Below are 20,381 nucleotides of genomic sequence, written 5' to 3'. Positions count from 1 at the left end.
TGGTAACATCACTTCATCGTGCTGACGAAACTCGAAAATTTGGTTTACAGATACCATTCGTGTTAAACAACTGACGCGTGGAATATCAGTATGTGATCGGGCTAGCGAAATAGGAACAGCTCTGACTCGGCAACGAAAAATAGTTTCCGAAATTTGTTTTTCATGTTTCGCCAGCTGCATAACTTTTAACCTTGAAACGCGTACGTACTCAGTACCAGCGATGGCGAGGCATGACAGAATCTCAGACCAGAGAGTTGTTTATCGTTGCTAGTCTGCGCTTGACTGCGCGAGAGTTCAGTTCCGAGTTGGACGCTGTTGCGTGTTGAACTCAGTTGCGAGTCGGAGTTGTGTGTGAGGAGTCGGCGGGCGTCGAAATGGGTCTCTGGTGAAGGTTCGGGACGAGGTATATTGTTAAATAAGGTAATGAAGCAGCATTGCGCTCAGCCAATAACATCTGTTAATTGTAATTAATTTGTTCAAGAAATGCCCCAATAATAATTTTGTTTTCAAAGCAATCTTTTTAAGAAAAGAATCATTCCAATTGAAACAATATTTCCTATGCTTTTCCTCCCAGAATCAATTTATCAGATTAATTATTGCACAGGGCCTAAGGTCAGCGATGCTGCCCTTCAATTTATCAGATTAATTATTGCACAGGGCCTAAGGTCAGCGATGCTGCCCTATTATTGTGGGTTTAATGATTAAATTTCATTTCTCAATTTTTGTGTCGAGTTTACATTTGGGTCATTATTATTCTATAATTTTTGTGGGGAGCAAACATTTGGCTCGTTTTCATTATCATAGACTTTTCTTTTATTTCTGGTGGGAGGTTAGTTTAGCACGATGACCATTAACATTTAATTAATTATTTTCTTTCAATTTTGTGGGAAGGTTACACTTGGCTCTATTCCCATTAACATTTAATTATTGTCCTTTCAAAATTCTGTGGGAAGGTTACACTTGGCTCTATTCCCATTAACATTTAAATATAAATCCCTTTAATTTTCACGGAGAGGTTACAACGTTAGAACACTGAAAGGGGTGGAGGGGTTGGGGAGATGAATGTAACGTTGCCACTAAAACATCGTAAACTGTACTACTCCAAATTTATTCAGAGGAAGTCGTAATGTGTAGATTACGTATCAGTTAATTACAATTACGAAATCTCCAGCGGTATGTTACATGCCAAATTAAGTACAAAATGTCCTGTTTTATACGCTAGTGCAGTCCTAAATTTTACGAGGGTTTAGTAATATAGGATTAAACGTGGTGATTACGACGGCACAACGCGAAGAGGGGTTTGCTAATAGATAGAGATGGGGCCCCTCCACGCCCGCACCAGCGTGGTGACCAAATCAAAAGTTCTACTGTCACCTCCGTAAACACGTTAGTTATCTAGTAAGTGGATCACAGGATGCTGGGCTGTGATGTTATCCGTGCGTCTGGGTAAGACTACGCATTAACACGGTCCATCAGGTGATAGTGGACGAAACGCGAGTGAGGGTAGCGATTTGAAGAGCAGAGGGAAAAAAGTGCCATGGCTCGTGCCGTGGGAAAAAAACCTCTGCGACAGTGGGATGGGTAGTAAGAGCAGTAGTGGCTTACTAGCTGCGATAGTTCATGCAAGGTTGGATTCGTTAGTATGGGTATCATGCATCATTACCGTGGCAAGCGATGGCGATGTATCCCAGTTGCTGCAGCCGCTACATTCCTGGAACAATCAATATCGTTATACAGTAGTGGGAGATCGGTCATAGATCATCTCACTGTGTGGGGGATGTGTGGAGCTTGTCTGCATGCAGTGTACGGTACGGCTTCCCTGCGTGGTGCCAGTTATTCGGCAGTGTATTCCAGCTGGATATCCTGTAATGGCGTCTGATTACCAGGGGCTCGCCTGTACCGTTATGTTTGCGTATGTTTGGCCATAGATGTTAGGTCCTTACAAATATGTCTTTTGGTCTTTTATGTTTCCATCTATGGTTGTGGTCGTAGTTCCGCAGATTCAGAATAAACGGGTTCTGCGAATGTCTGGAATTTCGGTATAGTCTTGTGGTGAGTTTGTGGATTACCTCCGTGAGAGTCTCAAGTCGGTACTCCCGGTGAAGGTCCGCGATGCGTGTGTATCGTGGAGCATTGCTTATGATTTTGAGTACTTTGTTTCGTATGAGCTGCAGACGGCGCAGGCGTGTAGGCGCAGCGTATCCCCAGACAGGAGCTGCGTATGTCATCAGGGGTCGGGTAAGTGTCATGTACATGGACCTCGACGCCCTTCTGTTCAGTGTGCTACGCCTGTTGAGCATAGGGTAGCGCTGTTTGAGCCTCGCGCTAGCTCGGTTGGTCATGTGTTGTATGTGGTCCCCCCCAGAGTAATTTCCGGTCCAGCCAGACACCGAGGTATTTGACTTTCTCGCGGAAACGTATTGGGCGTGCATGTAGAGTTACTGGCCTGCAGTATCGGTGTTTGCGATGGCTGTTGCGCGACACAACCTACCGCTGGACTCCGCGCGAGGCCGGACGGCTACTGGGCTGGCGGCTTGCCAGACACGTCGTGCTCATCGCGAGAGCCACGTGGTGTAGGTCGCCATCACACAGATGATGCGTTCCCGGAAAGCTGCGGCCTTCGCGTGAGCAGACGATCTCATCGCCGTATCTTCCCGAGTGATCGTCCCGCGTCTGGTCAGCACTTATCTTCCGCGAAATGCGTCACCAGTCACCTGAAACAGACGCACTGCTGATGTGTCTCATCGGTGATGTGCTGTGCTCATAGCATAGCTAAGAATCATGCTCGTAGCATCCGGAACTAGACTAATCATGACGCTTCACACACTCGGAAGTACCGTGGGGAAGCACGGAGAACCTGTATGAATATCGAAATGACTCAGTTGTAAGTTTCTCCTGGAGAAACTCTGAAAGCATGTACTATGAAGCACAGAGCTTAAACAAACTGTATAAAACAAAGTCTAAACCAATTTTTTCGAGTCTTCAGACTACGGGGGAGTGCAGAAAAACTATGACTCCCAGTTTTTATTCTGTTCTCAATATCTATTGGCGTGTTACACTGAAGGGTCAAAGAACCTGGTACACCTGCCTCATATCGTCTAGGGTCCCCGCGAGAACGCAGAAGTGCCGCATCACGACGAGACACGGACTCGAATAACGTCTCAAGTAGTGCTGGACGGAACTGACACCATGAATGATCGACAGGGGATCTCAAGTTGATTCCGTATTTCTAGATTTCCGGAAGGCTTTTGACACCGTTCCTCACAGGCGACTTCTAATCAAGCTGAGGGCCTACGGGGTATCGTCTCAATTGTGCGACTGGATTCGTGATTTCCTGCCAGGAAGGTCGCAGTTCGTAGTAATAGACGGCAAATCATCGGGTAAAACTGAAGTGATATCGGGTGTTCCCCTGGGAAGCGTCCTGTGACCTCTGCTGTCCCTGATCTATATAAATGACCTGGGTGACAATCTGAGCAGTTCTCTTAGGTTGTTCGCAGATGATGCTGTAATTTACCGTCTAGTAAGGTCATCCGAAGACCAGTATCAGTTGCAAAGCGTTTTAGAAAAGATTGCTGTTTGGTGTGGCAGGTGGCAGTTCACGCTAAATAACAAAAAGTGTGAGGTGATCCACATGAGTTCCAAGAGAAATCCGTTGGAATTCGATTACTCGATAAATAGTACAATTCTCAAGGCTGTCAATTCAACTAACTACCTGGGTGTTAAAATTACTAACATCTTCAGTTGGAAAGACCACATAGATAATATTGTGGGGAAGGCGAGCCAAAGGTTGCGTTTCATTGGCAGGACGCTTAGAATATGCAACAAGTCCACTAAAGAGACAGCTTACACTACACTCGTTCGTCCTCTGTTAGGACATTGCTGCGCGGTGTGGGATCCTTACCAGGTGGCATTGACGGAGGACATCGAAAGGGTGCAAAAAAGGGCAGCTCGTTTTGTATTATCACGTAATAGGGGAGATAGTGTGGCAGATATGATACGCGAGTTGGGATGGAAGTCATTAAAGCAAAGACGTTTTTCGTCGCGGCGAGATCTATTTACGAAATTTCAGTCACCAACTTTCTCTTCCGAATGCGACAACATTTTGATGAGCCCAACCTACATAGGTAGGAATGATCACCAAAATAAAATAAGAGAAATCAGAGCTCGAACAGAAAGGTTTAGGTGTTAGTTTTTCCCCCGCGCTGTTCGGGAGTGAAATGGTAGAGAGATACTATGATTGTGCTTCGATGAACCCTCTGCCAAGCACTTAAATGTGAATTGCAGAGTAATCATGTAGATGCAGGACTGCCCATAAATCAGTAAGAGTACGAGGGGGTGGACATGTCTTCTGAACAGCACGTTGCAAGGCATCCCAAATATGCTCAATACTGTTGACGTCTGGGGAGTTTGGCGGCCAGAGGAGGTGTTTAAACTTAGAAGAGCATTCCTGGAGCCACTCTGTAACAATTCTGGACGTGTGGGATGTCGCATAGTCCTGCTGGAATTGCCCAAGTCCGTCAGAATGCAAAAAAAATGTTCAAATGTGTGTGAAATCTTATGGGACTTAACTGCTAAGGTTATCAGTCCCTAAGCTTACACACTGCTTAACCTAAATTATCCTAAGGACAAACTCGAACCTCCTGCGGGACCAGCCGCACAGTCCATGACTGCAGCGCCAACACCGCTCGGCTAATTCCGCGCGGCTTCAGAATGTACAACTGACATGAGTGTATACGGGTGATCATACAGGATGCTTACGTACGTGTCACCTGTCAGAGTCGTATCTAGACGTATCAGGGGTCCCATATCACTCCAACTGCACACGCCCGCCGGCCGGTGTGGCCGTGCGGTTCTAGGCGCTTCAGTCTGGAACCGGGTGACCGCTACGGTCGCAGGTTCGAATCCTGCCTCGGGCATGGATGTGTGTGGTGTCCTTAGGTTAGTTAGGTTTAAGTAGTTCTAGGGGACTGATGACCACAGATGTTAAGTCCCATTGTGCTCAGAGCCATTTGAACCATTTTTTTGCACACGCCCCGCACCGTTACAGTGCCTCCACCAGCCAGAACAGTCCTCTGCTGACATGCAGGGTACATGGATTCATGCGGTTGTCTCGATACCCGTACACGTCCATCCACTCGATACAACTTGAAACGAAACGAGATTCGTCCGAACAGGCAAAACATTTCCAGTCACCAACAGTCCAGTGTCTGTCTGTGTTGACGGGCCCAGGTGAGGAGTAAAGCTTTGTGTCGTGCAGTCATCAAGGGTACACGAGTAGGCCTTCGGTTCCGAAAGCCCATATCGATGATCTTTCGTTGAATGGTTCGCACGCTGATACTTGTTGATGGCCCAGCACTGAAATCTGGAGCAATTTGCGAAAGGGTTGCACTTCTGTCACGTTGAACGATTCTCTCCAGTCGTCGTTGTTCCCGTTCTTGTAGGATCTTTCACCGGATTCCTGATGTTCTCGGTACACTCGTGAAATGGTCATACGGGAAAATCCTCACATCTTCGCTACCTCGGAGATGCCGTGTCCCATCGCTCGTGCGCCGACTATAACACCACGTTCGAAGTCACTTAAGTCTTAATAACCTGCTATTATAGCAGCAGTAACCGATCTAACAACTGCGCCAGACACTTTTTGTCTTATATAGGCTTTGCCGACCGCAGCGCCGTATTCTGCCTGTTTACAAATCTCTGTAATTCAAAACGCATACGGTTTCTTTGGTACTTCAATGTACGAGGGTTGGAACTTAAATAGTGGCAACTATTTATTCGCAACCAATCCGAAAGTGTTACATGTGTGCACCTGGTACTGCCCTTCAAAGAAGTCACCAGTGTCGTGTAGAACCCGTTGCCAGTGATGTGGAAGGCGTAGTATACCGTTAGCAGAGCCTGTTGTGTTGACGGTGCGAGTGGAGCGGTCTAAAGTTATGGTGATTCTCGTGTACGACTGTGATGGTGTTATCTTAACGCATTGACGTTCCTCCACGGCAGACCTTCAATGCACGTTGTTCGTTTTTTGTGCATCACCTGCGACCAGCTTTGCGAAAGAAGCGGAGACACTTTCTGCGCAAGCCACCCATCATTTTGCACGGCTAATGCGCGGGCTCATACAGTGCAAGCTGTGGCTACTCTGTTCGGTCGATGGGACTGGGAAGTACTGTACCATCCACCATACTCCCCGCACTTAAATCCTTGTAACTTTGGTTTGATTCCGAAGATGAAGGAACCACTTCGTGGCATTCGCTTCAGAACTGTTCCAGAGATTCGACAAGCAGTAGACCGCTCCATTCGCACCATCAAGAGAACAGGCTCTGCTAAGGGTGTACTACGCCTTCCACGTCGCTTTCAACGGGTTCTACACAAAGCTGGTGACTACTTTTAAGGACAGTAACAGTTGCAGGTATGTAACTCTTTTGTATCGGTTGTGAATAAATAGTTGCCACTATTTAAGTTCCAACCCTCGTACATTCATTCCTGTTACTCGGTCGACTTTCTCGCTTCGCTGACACAAGTTCTAACCCTCAGCCCCTGGAAGTCTCCGGACTGCAGCCTGTAACATGGCGGCGCATAACATAACTACAGTTTCCAGTCACATTAATGTGACCATCAGTCGAAAGCACAGAATAGGTTCGTCTGGTAATCCCCAGCTGTTACTATCGTTTTAATTTTAGTTCTTGCAACTCCGGAACGTAGTCTGTTCAATGATCCCTATGCGTTCCACTCCTCTGCTGCCCTGGGGAAGTTCTATCCTTGGTGCAGACCACTCTCTCTTATCTGGTTTGTTGTGATGTGTTCGCGATATTTTTGTTCAAATGGTTCAAATGGCTCTGAGCACTATGGGACTCAACTGCTGAGGTCATTAGTCCCCTAGAAGTTAGAACTAGTTAAACCTAACTAACCCAAGGACTTCACAAACATCCATGCCCGAGGCAGGATTCGAACCTGCGACCGTAGCGGTCTTGCGGTTCCAGACTGCAGCGCCTTTAACCGCACGGCCACTTCGGCCGGCGCATATTTTTGTTGTGTGCATGGAACTCGTCCTCGATATAAATCGGTGTCTGGATGGTTGGTATCCACAAAAGGGGGTGGGCCGTGGATATGAACGATTTCGTTTCTTCCTTCTTGACTGTCAATTCGCGTCTGATGCTAGGGGGAGCGATAACAGCTAGGCAGTACAGCTCTTCCGTCGGTGTTGGTCTCAAACAGCCTTCGATGATGCAGCACTATTCACTGAGTGGTATTCCCACTTGTTTGGGCTGGCTGGAGTTATCACGCAGAACCTCAGAACCTATTTCGCAATTGAGTTGCAAAAGGTTACTGTGGTACTGTCTTGGGTCGTGCTGCAAAAAGTACTATTGAAAGTTCTCTTTAAACAATAAAAATACGTGTGAATGTACTGTTTCTGATTGTAAGCTCTGTGCTGTAATAATAAATGAACTGTCGTATTGTGAAAGCAAAGCTGCATTGTAAAAATAATTAATTGTTGTAATGGAAAGGAAAGTATTCATATTGTAAAAGTTATCAATGTGACTAAAGAATTTGGAACAGTATAAACTGCCTAAATAATGAACTTCGACATGAAAACTAAAATAATTAGTTTTGCAAAATTGATCACAAAAACTGTCTCTGAATGGCATAAGTTGACCCTGATTGAATAAATAAAAAAAATCGTAATATTTTCTCCTTACCTCTATTCTGCGCAAATCTGGATAACGCGTTGCAGTACTGCTCAGTCTTGCACGCCGCTATGCTAAAGCTGGAAATTACTGTATCTACAAACAGGCACTTGAGCGGTGGAATGAGTTCTGTGTTAGTTGCAAATTAAAGTATTTTCCGAACACACTTGGTTTCATGATCAGTTAAAAGTTGTAAGAGAAGGGTTAGTAAAAAATGAATTATGCGCATAAATGACAACACTAAGTTTTTCTGTATACCGTGAAAAAGTGTTCATGGCTGATTTTAAATTTAAAACATCTTAACATCCAAACAATACACTTTCCTATCTTTCAAATCTAGCAACTCTCAGTACAATAACCAAGTTAGTCTGACGGTGCAACAATAGTGAAAAAAAGTAACATCATTATAATATTTACATTAGACGTTCCATTAGACTTCCTGCCTCACAAATCCTGATGTAATCACTTGCATTAAATACGCTGATAAATTGAGACTTTACATTTGAAACATTACATTGCCATTGCTTCCACACTCTGACACTGCTTAACATTATCTGCTCTACTGCGCCCTCGCGCACATCAGGGATAATCACCTAACTTCTGTGATACAGCCTTACAACATCGCAGCTCGCTCAGAAAAGACTGAGATACCAAAAATTATACATGACACCTATCACTATCTGTTAGTATGCGCACAATGTTGTTTCTAGCAGGTACTTCGTGCTTCTTGTTCGTGCAGTATTTCCTTGCGAACAGATGAGAGTGAACAGAAACTCAGATAGTTTGTCAGCTGAACTAGCCCACCTCGAAGTCACCCTCCGCGAGAATGGTTATAGTGAAAGACAGCTCAGACATACGTTGCGCTGTTGACCAACTGTGAATTGGGTGAGTGATAAAAATAACTGGGTAATCCCAGCTGCGCGCAGACCAAAAGTTTTACCTGCTCTTGAAGTGGTCAATCGCGCGCGCGGTCACATTTCGAAATACGTCAACAGCGCGTGGTAGTCAATTTTTGAATCATGTGAACTGCGCGCAGAGGAGAACGTAAGCAGTCATTACAGCTTTTTCCTACCTATTTTCAGACCTTAGTAATCTCTATGGCTGCTGAACTAGACCAGTCATTAGTATGGTCACAAATGCCCTCGAAAAATAAGCGAAAAATATAGCTATTCAAAAAAGCAGATAACAATTCACTTCACGCCTTCCTGAGAAACAATCTCCACTCATTCCAAATTAATAATATAAGTGTAGACCAGATGTGGCTTGAATTCAAATAAATAGTATCGGCAGCAATTGAGAGATTTATACCAAATAAATTAATAAACGACGGAGCTGATCCTCCTTGGTATACAAAACGTGTTAGAACACTGTTGCAGAAACAACGAAACAAACATGCCAAATTTAAACAGACGCAAAATCCACAAGATTGGCGATCTTTTACAGAAGCTCGAAATTTAGCGCGGACTTCAATGCGAGTGCCTATAACAGTTTCCACAACGAAACTTTGTCTCGAAACCAGGCAGAAAATCCAAAGAGATTCTTGTCGTATGTGAAGTATGTTAGCGGCAAGAAACAATCAATGCCTTCTCTGCACGATAGCAATGGAGATATTATCGAAAGTATTGTCAAAGCAGAGTTACTACACACAGACTTCCGAAATGCCTTCACAAAAGAAGACGGAGTAAATATTCCAGAATTCGAATCGAGAACAGCTGCCAACATGAGTAATGCAAAAGTAAATATCCTCGGTGTAGCGAAGCAACTTAAATCACTTAATAAAAGTAAGTCTTCTGGTCCAAACTCTATACCAATTAGGTTCCTTTCGGAGTATGCCGATGCATTAGCTCCATACTTAACAATCATATACAACTTTTCGCTCGACGAAAGATCCGTACCCAAAGACTGGAAAGTTACACAGGTCACACCAATATTCAAGAAAGGCAGTAGGAGTAATCCACTAAATTACAGGTCCATATCGTTATCGCCGGTATGCAGCAGTATTTTAGAACATATATTGTGTTCGAACATTATGAATTACCTTGGACAGAAAGGTCTGTTGACACACAGTCAACACGGATTTAGAAAACATCGTTCTTTTGAAACGCAACTAGCTCTTTACTCGCATTAAGTGTTGAGTTCTATTGACAAGGGAGTTCAGATCGATTCCGTATTTTTAGATTTCCGGATGGCTTTTGACACTGCACCACACAAGCTGCTTGTAGTGAAATTGCGTGCTTATGGAATATCGTCTCAGTTATGTGACTGGATCTGTGGTTTCCTGTCAGAGAGGTCGCAGTTCGTAGTAATTGGCAGAAAGTCATCGAACAGAACGGAAGTGATTTCTGGCGTTCTCCAAAGGTAGTGTTATAAGCCCTGTGCTGTTCCTTATCTATATTAACGATTTTGGAGACAATCTGAGCAGCCGCCTTCGGTTGTTTGCAGATGACGCTGTCGTTTATCGACTAATAAAGTCATCAGAAGATCAAAACAAACTGCAAAACGATTTAGAAAAGATATCTGAATGGTGCGAAAAGTGGCAGTTGACCCTAAATAACGAAAAGTGTGAGGTCATCCACATGACTGCTAAAAGGAACTCGTTAAACTTCGGTTACATGATAAATCAGTCTAATCTAAAATCCGCAAATTCAACTAAATACATAGGTATTACAATTACGAACAACTGAAATTGGAAGGGACACATAGAAAATGTTGTGGGGAAGGCTATCCAAAGACTGCGTTTTATTGGCAGGACACTTAGAAAATGTTACAGACCTACTAAGGAGACTGTCTACACTACGCTTGTCCGTCCTCTTTTAGAATACTGCTGCGCGGTGTGGGATCCTTACCAGGTACGACTGACGGAGTACATCGAAAAAGTTCAAAGAAGGGCAGCACGTTTTGTATTATCGCGAAATATGGGAGACAGTGTCACAGAAATGATACAGGTTTTGCGCTGGAAATCATTAAAAGAAAGGCGTTTTTCGTTGCGATGGAATCTTCTCATGAAATTCCAATCACCAACTTTCTCCTCCGCACGCGAAAATATTTTGTTGACACTGACCTACATAGGAAGGAACGATCACCACGATAAAATAAGGGAAATCGGAGCTCGTACGGAAAGATATATGCGTTCATTCTTTCCTCGCGCTATACGGGATTGGAATAATAGAGAATTGTGAAGGTGGTTCGATGAACCCTCTGCCAGGCACTTAAATGTGATTTGCAGAGTATCCATGTAGATGTAGATGTTGATAAAATACTTATGCACATAATGGGGCACTCGTCAAGGTATTCAAAAATGGTTTAAATGCCTCTGAGCACTATGGGACTTAACATCTGAGGTCAGCAGTCCCCTAGAATTACTTAAACCTAACTAACCTATGGACATCACACACATCCATGCCCGAGGCAGGATTCGAACCTGCGACCGTAGCAGTCGCGCGGTTCTGGACTGAAGCGCCTAGAACCGCTCGGTCATCGCGGCCGGCGTATTCTAAAAGGCACGGAAGGTCTCTCCATTCCTTATGATAATAATAACAAACGCTTTTGAAAAAAAAATAATTAAACACGTCGTAGCTCTATTTATGTATTTTAAAATCAGATCGTGTATAGGCTGCAGATGTTTTTCACTTTTATTGTTACATCGGTGAGATCTATCTCTATCATAAACCCGATTACCCGATTTCAGGCATTACCTCTCATCACGGACAACCCAGCCTTCACTTAACGACCGAGAGCAGCGGAGTTTGCATAGAGTTATCAACAAGGCACTTTGCAAGCTGGTAGTGCGTTCCCGCATGCAAACAAACCAGTTATCATTCAATTGCTGTTTTCTAAGTAGCCGGAGAGACCTAAAGAGTAATTTTAAGCAAACAAATTTTATTTGACTGCATTTTTAAAAATTAGATACAGTCAGGGTCTAATATGAAATTAGGTACCTATTTTTAGGATCTTTAAAAATGAAGTACAGTCAGGTTCTAACATGAAATTAGGTGTTTTAGGTATTATAAAATTACAATTTTCGATAAAATATTTGCATATTTCTTAGCTGGGAAGACCACGAGAGAATGAAAGTCATAAAAAATTTTATTTAATTGGATATTTAAAATTTAGGTACAGTCAGGTACTAACCTGAAATTGGCATTTTTAGGTGCCATAAAACTAGCGTTTTAGATCATACATTGGAGTAATTCGGGTCTGTAAAACTTTAATTGCCTTTATTTAATGAGGAACAAAATAGGTTTTTACCTAAGATCCGAGGTCTAGTTATGACTGACTCCATTGGTAAACAGAATGTGGTTGGAAGAGTCTTAAGTACGTATATACATGATTTACATATTTTTACTGTGCAGCTCCACGCTACTCCACGTTGTGTTTCTCTATCTTTACGAAGTTTATTTCTTCCAACAACAATCGACTAATGGCTTCTTTCACTTTTCATGCGTTCCACGGGAACGTTACAGTTCATTTCTAACTTACTAGTCACATAGGAGGACTAGGAACTGGGACACTCGAAGGAGGTGACTAATGATAATCGTGCTATCAACAGTTTAATGCAAACATTACCAAGCAGTAAATACAGCATCCGCGTGCAGTCGACCTGTTTATAACATATCTGACTGTGCTCTGTCGACCTGTTTGCTGAGGAGGTTATGCTGAACCTACTCTCTCGGAGTTGGGCAAAGCAGTAAACCTTTTCGCGCGCAGTCGGTACCCACTCAAAATAAGGAGGTGGCAATAAAGTCGACTGCCTTTTCGCCTGATGCAGGTGGTATTTCCAGTAGGAAAGGTCGTATAATGCGCAAACGCGGTGTAAGTTGTGTGGTCCTCTTAGAGCCTGTAAAGGATGATCTTTGTTTGCAGGTGTCTACCGTATACCATACAGTTGTGGTATGTCATACGTTGGTCAGACATCAGGAACTTTGAGGACCGATGTACTGCGCATAAGCGTCACATACGCTTACAACAGACGAGGAAATATGCGACTTCAGAATATTGCGTTAAATGTAATGTCGTGTGACGAGGGCCTCCCGTCAGGTAGGCCGTTCGCCGAGTGCAAGTCTTTCGGTTTGACGCCACTTCGGCGACTTGCGCGTCGATGGAGATGAAATGATGATGATTAGTACAACACAACACCCAGTCCCTGAGCGGAGAAAATCTCCGGCCCAGCCGGGAATCGAACCCTGGGCCTTAGGATTGACATTCTGTCACGCTGACCACTTTTTATTATTATTATTTTGATCTACGGGCAATGCTTACCTTCCTACTAATTTTATTTACCATATGGTCGTTGTGCATGCAGCTCAGCTACCGGGGGCGGACAGAATATTGCGTTAGTATCGGTCATCATATGGAATACAACAACACGAAGATTCTGGCGTGCATTTCCAACTATTGAGGTTTTGTCACTGAGGAGGCCGTTGAGATTAAATTAGCAAGTGACCTTATAAATAAAGATGGAGGTTTTTGGTTAAATTCTGCATCAAATGCTACTCTCTCCCTGGTCAAATAATAGGTTAATGCTACTCGCTCACGCGCTGGCAATTAATATTCACTCGCTTCGGACACTGGCCATGTTTGGTTGTGTTTTGGGGTTAGTTGTTTACGGTGTCTGTGTTTTCTGTCTGGAAATGCCATACTACGGTTAATGGTGGGCGTAGCGCCACTCTATAGACGGTATAAATTTTCTTTCACAATGCTCTCTAGTTGAATTTGTTCCTCGAAAATAATGGTGTTCACCTGCCGAAAATCGGCGGTTGTCGAAGCCATCAGCAAGCTGCTTTCCCGGCAGCTGTTGGAACATATAAGTCGGGAGAAATTCAAGTTTCACAAAGAAACTAATATCTTAGCACAAAATACAGAGAAACAGGCGGATGCAACAAATCTGTTGAAAGTGTGACAAATGACAAAGTACCATATAAGCGGTATGACTAAGCTGTATAAGCACAATAAGCAAAATTCCGTTATTTTCTATCCTTCTCGATGTCGCTGTTTTAATGGCCAGAAGCCAATTTTTATTTCTATAGCTACGCGGGTTATTACTGTTATATGTGTGTTTAGGGCGGCTTAGGGGGCGGGGGTGAGAGAATGGGTGAGGGAGAGAAGTATTGGGGGTGGATGGAAGTTAGTTTATCAAATAGTTAGCACGAGAGCGTCACAGAGATGCCTAGAAAACTCCATCGAGGAGATACAAGAAAGACAGTGTGCATCGCCGAAGTCTTACAAAATTTCAAGACCCTACTTTCCGACATGAGTCAGACATATTACTTTTTGCAGATATACAGGGTGGTCCATTGATCGGACCGGGCCAAATATCTCACGAAATAAGCGTCAAACGAAAAAACTGCAAAGAACGAAACTTGTCTAGCTTGAAGGGGGAAACCAGATAGCGCTATATGGTTGGCCCGCTAGATGGCGCTGCCATAGGTCAAACGGATGTCAACTGCGTTTCTTTTAAAATAGGAACCCCCATTTTTATTACATATTCGTGTAGTATGTAAAGAAAAATGAATGTTTAAGTTGGACCACTTTTTTGCTTTGTGATAGATGGCTCTGTAACAGTCACAGACATATGGCTCACAATTTTAGACGAACAGTTGGTAACAGGTAGGTTTTTTAAATTAAAATACAGAACGTAGGCACGTTTGAACATTTTATTTCGGTTGTTCCAATGTGATACATGTACCTTTGTGAACTTATCATTTCTGAGAACGCACGCTGTTACAGCGTGATTACCTCTAAATACCACATTAATGCAATAAATGCTCAAAATGATGTCCGTCAACCTCAGTACATCTGGCAATACGTGTAACGACATTCCTCTCAACAGCGAGTAGTTCGCCTTCCGTAATGTTCGCACATGCATTGACAATGCGCTGACGCATGTTGTCAGGCGTTGTCGGTGGATCACGATAGCAAATATCCTTCAACTTTCCCCACAGAAAGAAATCCGGCGACGTCAGATCCGGTGAACGTGCGGGCCATGGTATGGTGCTTCGACGATAAATCCACCTGTCATGAAATATGCTATTCAATACCGCTTCAACCGCACGCGAGCTATGTGCCGGACATCCATTACGTTGGAAGTACATCGCCATTCTGTCATACAGTGAAACATCTTGTAGTAACATCGGTAGAACATTACATAGGAAATCAGCATACATTGCACCATTTAGATTTCCATCGATAAAATGGGGGCCATAATGCCGCACCATACACTAACCCGCCAAGGTCGCTGATGTTCCACTTGTCGCAGCCAGCGTGGATTTTCCGTTGCCCAATAGTGCGTATTATGCCGGTTTACGTTACCGCTGTTGGTGAATGACGCATCGTCGCTAAATAGAACGCATGCAAAAAACCTGTCATCGTCCCATAATTTCTCTTGTGCCCACTGGCAGAACTGTACACGACGTTCAGAGTCGTCGCCGTGCAATTCCTGGTGCATAGAAATATGGAACGGGTGCAATCGATGTTGATGTAGCATTCTCACCACCGACGTTTTTGAGATTCCCGATTCTCACGCAATTTGTCTGCTACCGATGTGTGGATTAGCCGCGACAGCAGCTAAAGCACCCACTTGGGCATCATCATTTGTTACTGGTGGTGGTTGGCGTTCCACATGTGGCTGAACACTTCCTGTTCCCTTATATAACGTAACTATCCGGCGAACGATCCGGACACTTGAATGATGTCATCCAGGATACAGAGCAACATACATAGCACACGCCCGTTGGCCATTTTGATCACAATAGCCATACATCAACACGATATCGACCTTTTCCGCAATTGGTAAACGGTCCATTTTAACACGGGTAATGTATCACGAAGCAAATACCGTCCGCACTAGCGGAATGTTACGTGATACCACATTCGTCTAAAATTGTGAGCCATATGTTTGTGAGTATTATAGCGGCATCTACAACAAAGCGAAAAAAGCTGTCTAACTAAAACATTCACATTTCTTTACGTACTACACAAATATGTAATAAAAATGGGGGTTCCTATTTTAAAAAACACAGTTGATATCCGTTTGACCTATGGCAGAGCCATCTAGCGGGCCGACCATAGCGCCATCTGGTTTCCCTCTTCAAGCTAGACAAGTTTCGTTCTTTGTAGTTTTTTCGTTTGATGCTTATTTCGTGAGGTATTTGGCCCGGTCACTATCAATGAACCACCCTGTATACTCTCGTGTAACTGCCACGAAAGTTACAATTGTGGATTATAGAGAAAGATACCACAGTGTCTCTTTCAGGCTGCCTTTCACAAATGGAACAGGAAGACAATATCGGCTAGAGGCGGGGGTACGGGGTGTGGAGGGGGGGGGGGGTTGTTGCGGGGGAATGATTCTGCTCGGGTATGTACTTCTCACCATACGATATACCACGGATGTAGAGTGGACGGAAATTAATTTACTACTGAAGGTTGCCCTTCATCATATCCAGTTTTGGTTTAGGAATCAGCTTGTTCCAATATCATGTAGACTGCAACTGGTATTTCCATCTCTTCCTAGGATGTCCAACATTTCTTGTGCCTTTCCTTGAGGTGAACACTTGTTTATTAATTTAGGTCTTCGTTCATCCGACATCATGTGAATGTGTTCACGCCATTTCTTTCTGTACTTCTGTATTTTCTGAGGTATTCTATTGACGCCCAGTTCATTTCTAATTCCGCAATTTGTGCTCCGATTAAAGAAAAACTAGCTTTTCACACAACTGAATGTTTATGACATCGTATCTATTGAATTGTGTCGTACAATGATGATGTTTGGCAGATAGATGCAGTGGTAAATGTGGATAATGTCTGCAAAATGTGTTGCGAATAGAGTTAGTAGTAAACGGTTAATAAGTTAAAATGTCAGACCTGGCGCTGAATATTTGTTGTATGAACACCGAAAATCTAGTAACTGACCATCTCTTTTCCTTTCGTGGTTTAGCGATCATGTTGGGGGAGGGTCGTGACAGCGAAAAAGCTTCGAAAAGCTTGGAAATTATGTGTAAAGCTTGTTGGAAGTCCTTAAAGTTCTCTCATTGTCAAATACAGGGTAAATTTAATCAGGGTAATTTGTCCACCATGAAATACACTGCCTCCAGACATACAGCTTGGCACTTGGTATTCGACAGATATAAGTGAGAACAGTTCTGATGTCCCTTACGGTAGAATACGCTACTGGACACTAAAATTGCTACACCAAGAAGAAATGCAGATGATAAACGGGTATTCGTTGAACAAATATATTATACTAGAACTGACATGTGATTACATTTTCACGCAATTTCGGTACATAGATCCTGAGAAATCAGGGCCCAGAACAACCACCTCTGGCCGTAATAACGGCCTTGATAAGCCTGGGCATTGAGTCAAACAGAGCTTGGATAGCGTGTACAGGTACAGCTGCCCATGCAGCTTCTACACAATACCACAGTTCATCAAGAGTAGTGATTGGCGTGTTGTGACGAGCCAGTTACTCGGCCACCGTTGACCAGACGTTTCCAATTGGTGAGAGATCCGGAGAATGTGCTGACCAGGGCAGCAGTCGAACATTTTCTGTATCCAGAAAGGCCCATACAGGACCCGCAACATGCGGTCGTGCATTATCCTGCTGAAATGTAGGGTTTCGCAGGGATCGAATGAAGGGTAGAGCCACGGGTCGTAACACACCTGAAATTTAACGTCCACTGTTCAAAGTGCCGTCAATGCGAACAAGAGGTCACCGAAACGTGTAATCAATGGCACCCCATACCAACACGCCGGGGGATAACGCTAGTATGGCGATGACGAAGACACGCTTCCAATGTGCGTTCACCGCGATGTCGCCAAACACGGATGCGACCATCATGATGCTGTAAACAGAACCTGGATTCATCCGAAAAAAATGGCTTTTTGCTATTCGTGCACCCAGGTTCGTCGTTGAGTACACCATCGGAGGCGCTCCTGTCTGTGATGCAGCGTCAAGGGTAACGGCAGCCATGGTCTCCGAACTCATAGTCCATGCTGCTGCAAACGTCGTCGAACTGTTCGTGCAGATGGTTGTTGTCTTGCAAACGTCCCCATCTGTTGACTCAGGGATCGAGAGGTGACTGCACGATCCGTTACAGCCATGCGGATAAGACGCCTGTCATCTCGACTGCTAGTGATACGAGGCCGTTGGGATCCAGCACGGCGTTACATATTACCCTCCTGAACCCACCGATTCCATATTGTGCAAACAGTCATTGGATCTCGACCACCGCGATTAGCAATGTCGCGATGCAATAAACCGCAATCTCGTTAGGCTACAATCCGACCTTTATCAAAGTCGGGAACGTGATGTCACGCATCTCTCCTCCTTACACGAGACATCACAACAACGTTTCACCAGGCAACGCCTGTCAACTGCTGTTTGTGTATGAGAAATCGGTTGGAAACTTTCCTCATGCCGGCACGTTGTAGGTGTTGCCACCGGCGCCAACCTTGTGTGAATGCTCTGAAAAGCTAATCATTTACATATCACAGCATCTTCTTCCTGTCAGTTAAGTTTCGCGTCTGTAGCACGTCATCTTCGTGGTGTAGCAGTTTTATTGGCCAGTAGAGTACATGAAACAGGAATTTTGTTACTAAGACTGTAGGGTAGGCAACTTTCAGAGTATCAGAAGCATAACAACAATAAAGTGCCTAGAAAGATGGTCTGTAAACTCCACACCTTAAGAACTATGAGAACTTGTTTATCTTCGATATTGTGAAACACATTTCTTCTACTGAAGAAGTGTCCATAGCTCCCAAAGTACGCTTTTTACAGCCCATACTTACTGGGCATAGTTTTCGTATTTGGATCTGTGCTACCTCTGAAAATATATAAATGAAAGATTTTGCAATAGAAGAGACATGTTTGACGATAGAGAAGACGAACAAGTGCTCATAGCTCTAAAGATATGGATTTTAGAGCCGATGTTTACCACACTTTTTTCTTGTTTTGACCCATGTTACAACATCTGAAAGTTGCTTACCGTATAATCGTAGCTCCTATAGTACTGGTGCATCTGTTACACTAACAGAGGTATCAGAAAGATTTTTGCTTATAAGTTTCGACTCATTCTTTTCTGAACCATCCTTTTCCACCATCCCTGAAAGTTTGTAACATCATGCTAGAATCACCCTGTATTTTTTTTACCCTGGAAACCACTAAACAGGCAACCAGTGACTTGGTAGTTTCACACGTTTAATAATATAGATTATTCGGCTCGAGTATTCTAGATATGCTGCGAGAATTGTGAAGAGAACTTTCAACAGATATTTAGCAGACATCCTTGAGGGAGCGTTATTAAGGTTGTCTTGCACTGCGTAGAAAAATGATATCGAAGTGACAATGATCTACCTTTCACAGAGGGATCTAACAGATATTGTTCCTCTACGTATCTCGCAAGGATCAAGACAATAAAATCAGAAATTCTTATATCAGTAATGCACTCAAGGACGTGAAAAGTAGACCTTCTTGTCACGAATAATTTGTGAATGGAGTAGAAACGGAAAACATGAAATTTGTGTTTCCTTTCCTGCTAAGCCGCCAGATTAAAGGCTGGGATCGTACGCGATTACTGAACTGTAACTGTGCCGAACAGGAATCGACCAAGCATGAGTACAGCAACGAAGAAGAGAACTATTTGGAACTGCAATCCTCAATTATGCTGATCTGTTACACAATGCTATGCAACTTTCGGGAAGGAAGACTGGAGAGATTACAGTGATATTGGCGATGCTGGATGCAGCGTGTCGACGAGAAAGGTAGTTTTCTGACGAAACACTGCCTCACGAACGAGACATGCCCAACATTTGATGACGAAACGGTAGAGCAGCGGTGCAACATGGAAGGAACAGGCTGGGAAAGGGTCAGTCAGACAAAGAATGCTGAAACTCAGTTAGCTAATCGGCTTCTCACAGATAAAATACTCGACGTATTTCTGCACAGTATGCAACATCTACTTATCTAACATCTGTGACCACCATCAGAGAACCGAGACTCTGCTTTTGTTTTTATGCACTTGAGACTTTAATGTCTTACTAATCATGTAACAACTTGTAATTCTAAACTTCTGATTCAAAATAGTGTAACTCTTAAATTCGGTTTACAGAGTCGCTCGTGTATTTTGATCTAGAATAACCTTTGTTCCCCTTCTTTTTAACATGAATATTAACAATATAAAATGCTTTCGATATATGTGATGCCAATCCCTCCAAACTGAATCTGACTATCTGTGAATGAAACTGAATAGAAAGAATGGTTACCAATAATACGCAAATGGCTTGCTCATCAAACAACCACGACATACTGAGTAAGTGTCGCGTATTCAAACTGTGCCCTGTCAGAAAATGCATCTACTGAATTACGTGAAAATTTTACAAATGAATACAGCCCATAATTACATCTCAGAAAGTTTTTTAGGCCCCTACAATTGTTTATGGCCTGCTCTGTCTTGTTCAATAGTATGAAGTGCTAAACTGCGTTTACGTTAAGCTGCTTTGGCAAATTAAAGTTTTGTTATCGTTCCAAAAATGCAATTGGGTGTCCGCGTAGATTCTGAGAATAAACGTTATTGAAATGTTTGAAAATAAATGAAAAGGGTTAAACTGACATTATATCAAAATATTTGTAATAACACAGAAGTGACTAGTACTAACATGAAACTATGATCTTATCTTGCATTGTCATACGCAATGGAAACTGAT

This window comes from Schistocerca piceifrons, chromosome 2 (assembly GCF_021461385.2).
Source record: "Schistocerca piceifrons isolate TAMUIC-IGC-003096 chromosome 2, iqSchPice1.1, whole genome shotgun sequence".
NCBI classification, from domain to species: domain Eukaryota; kingdom Metazoa; phylum Arthropoda; class Insecta; order Orthoptera; family Acrididae; genus Schistocerca; species Schistocerca piceifrons.
The sequence above is the reverse complement of the archived record's forward strand: the minus strand, read 5'-3'. Positions refer to the sequence as shown.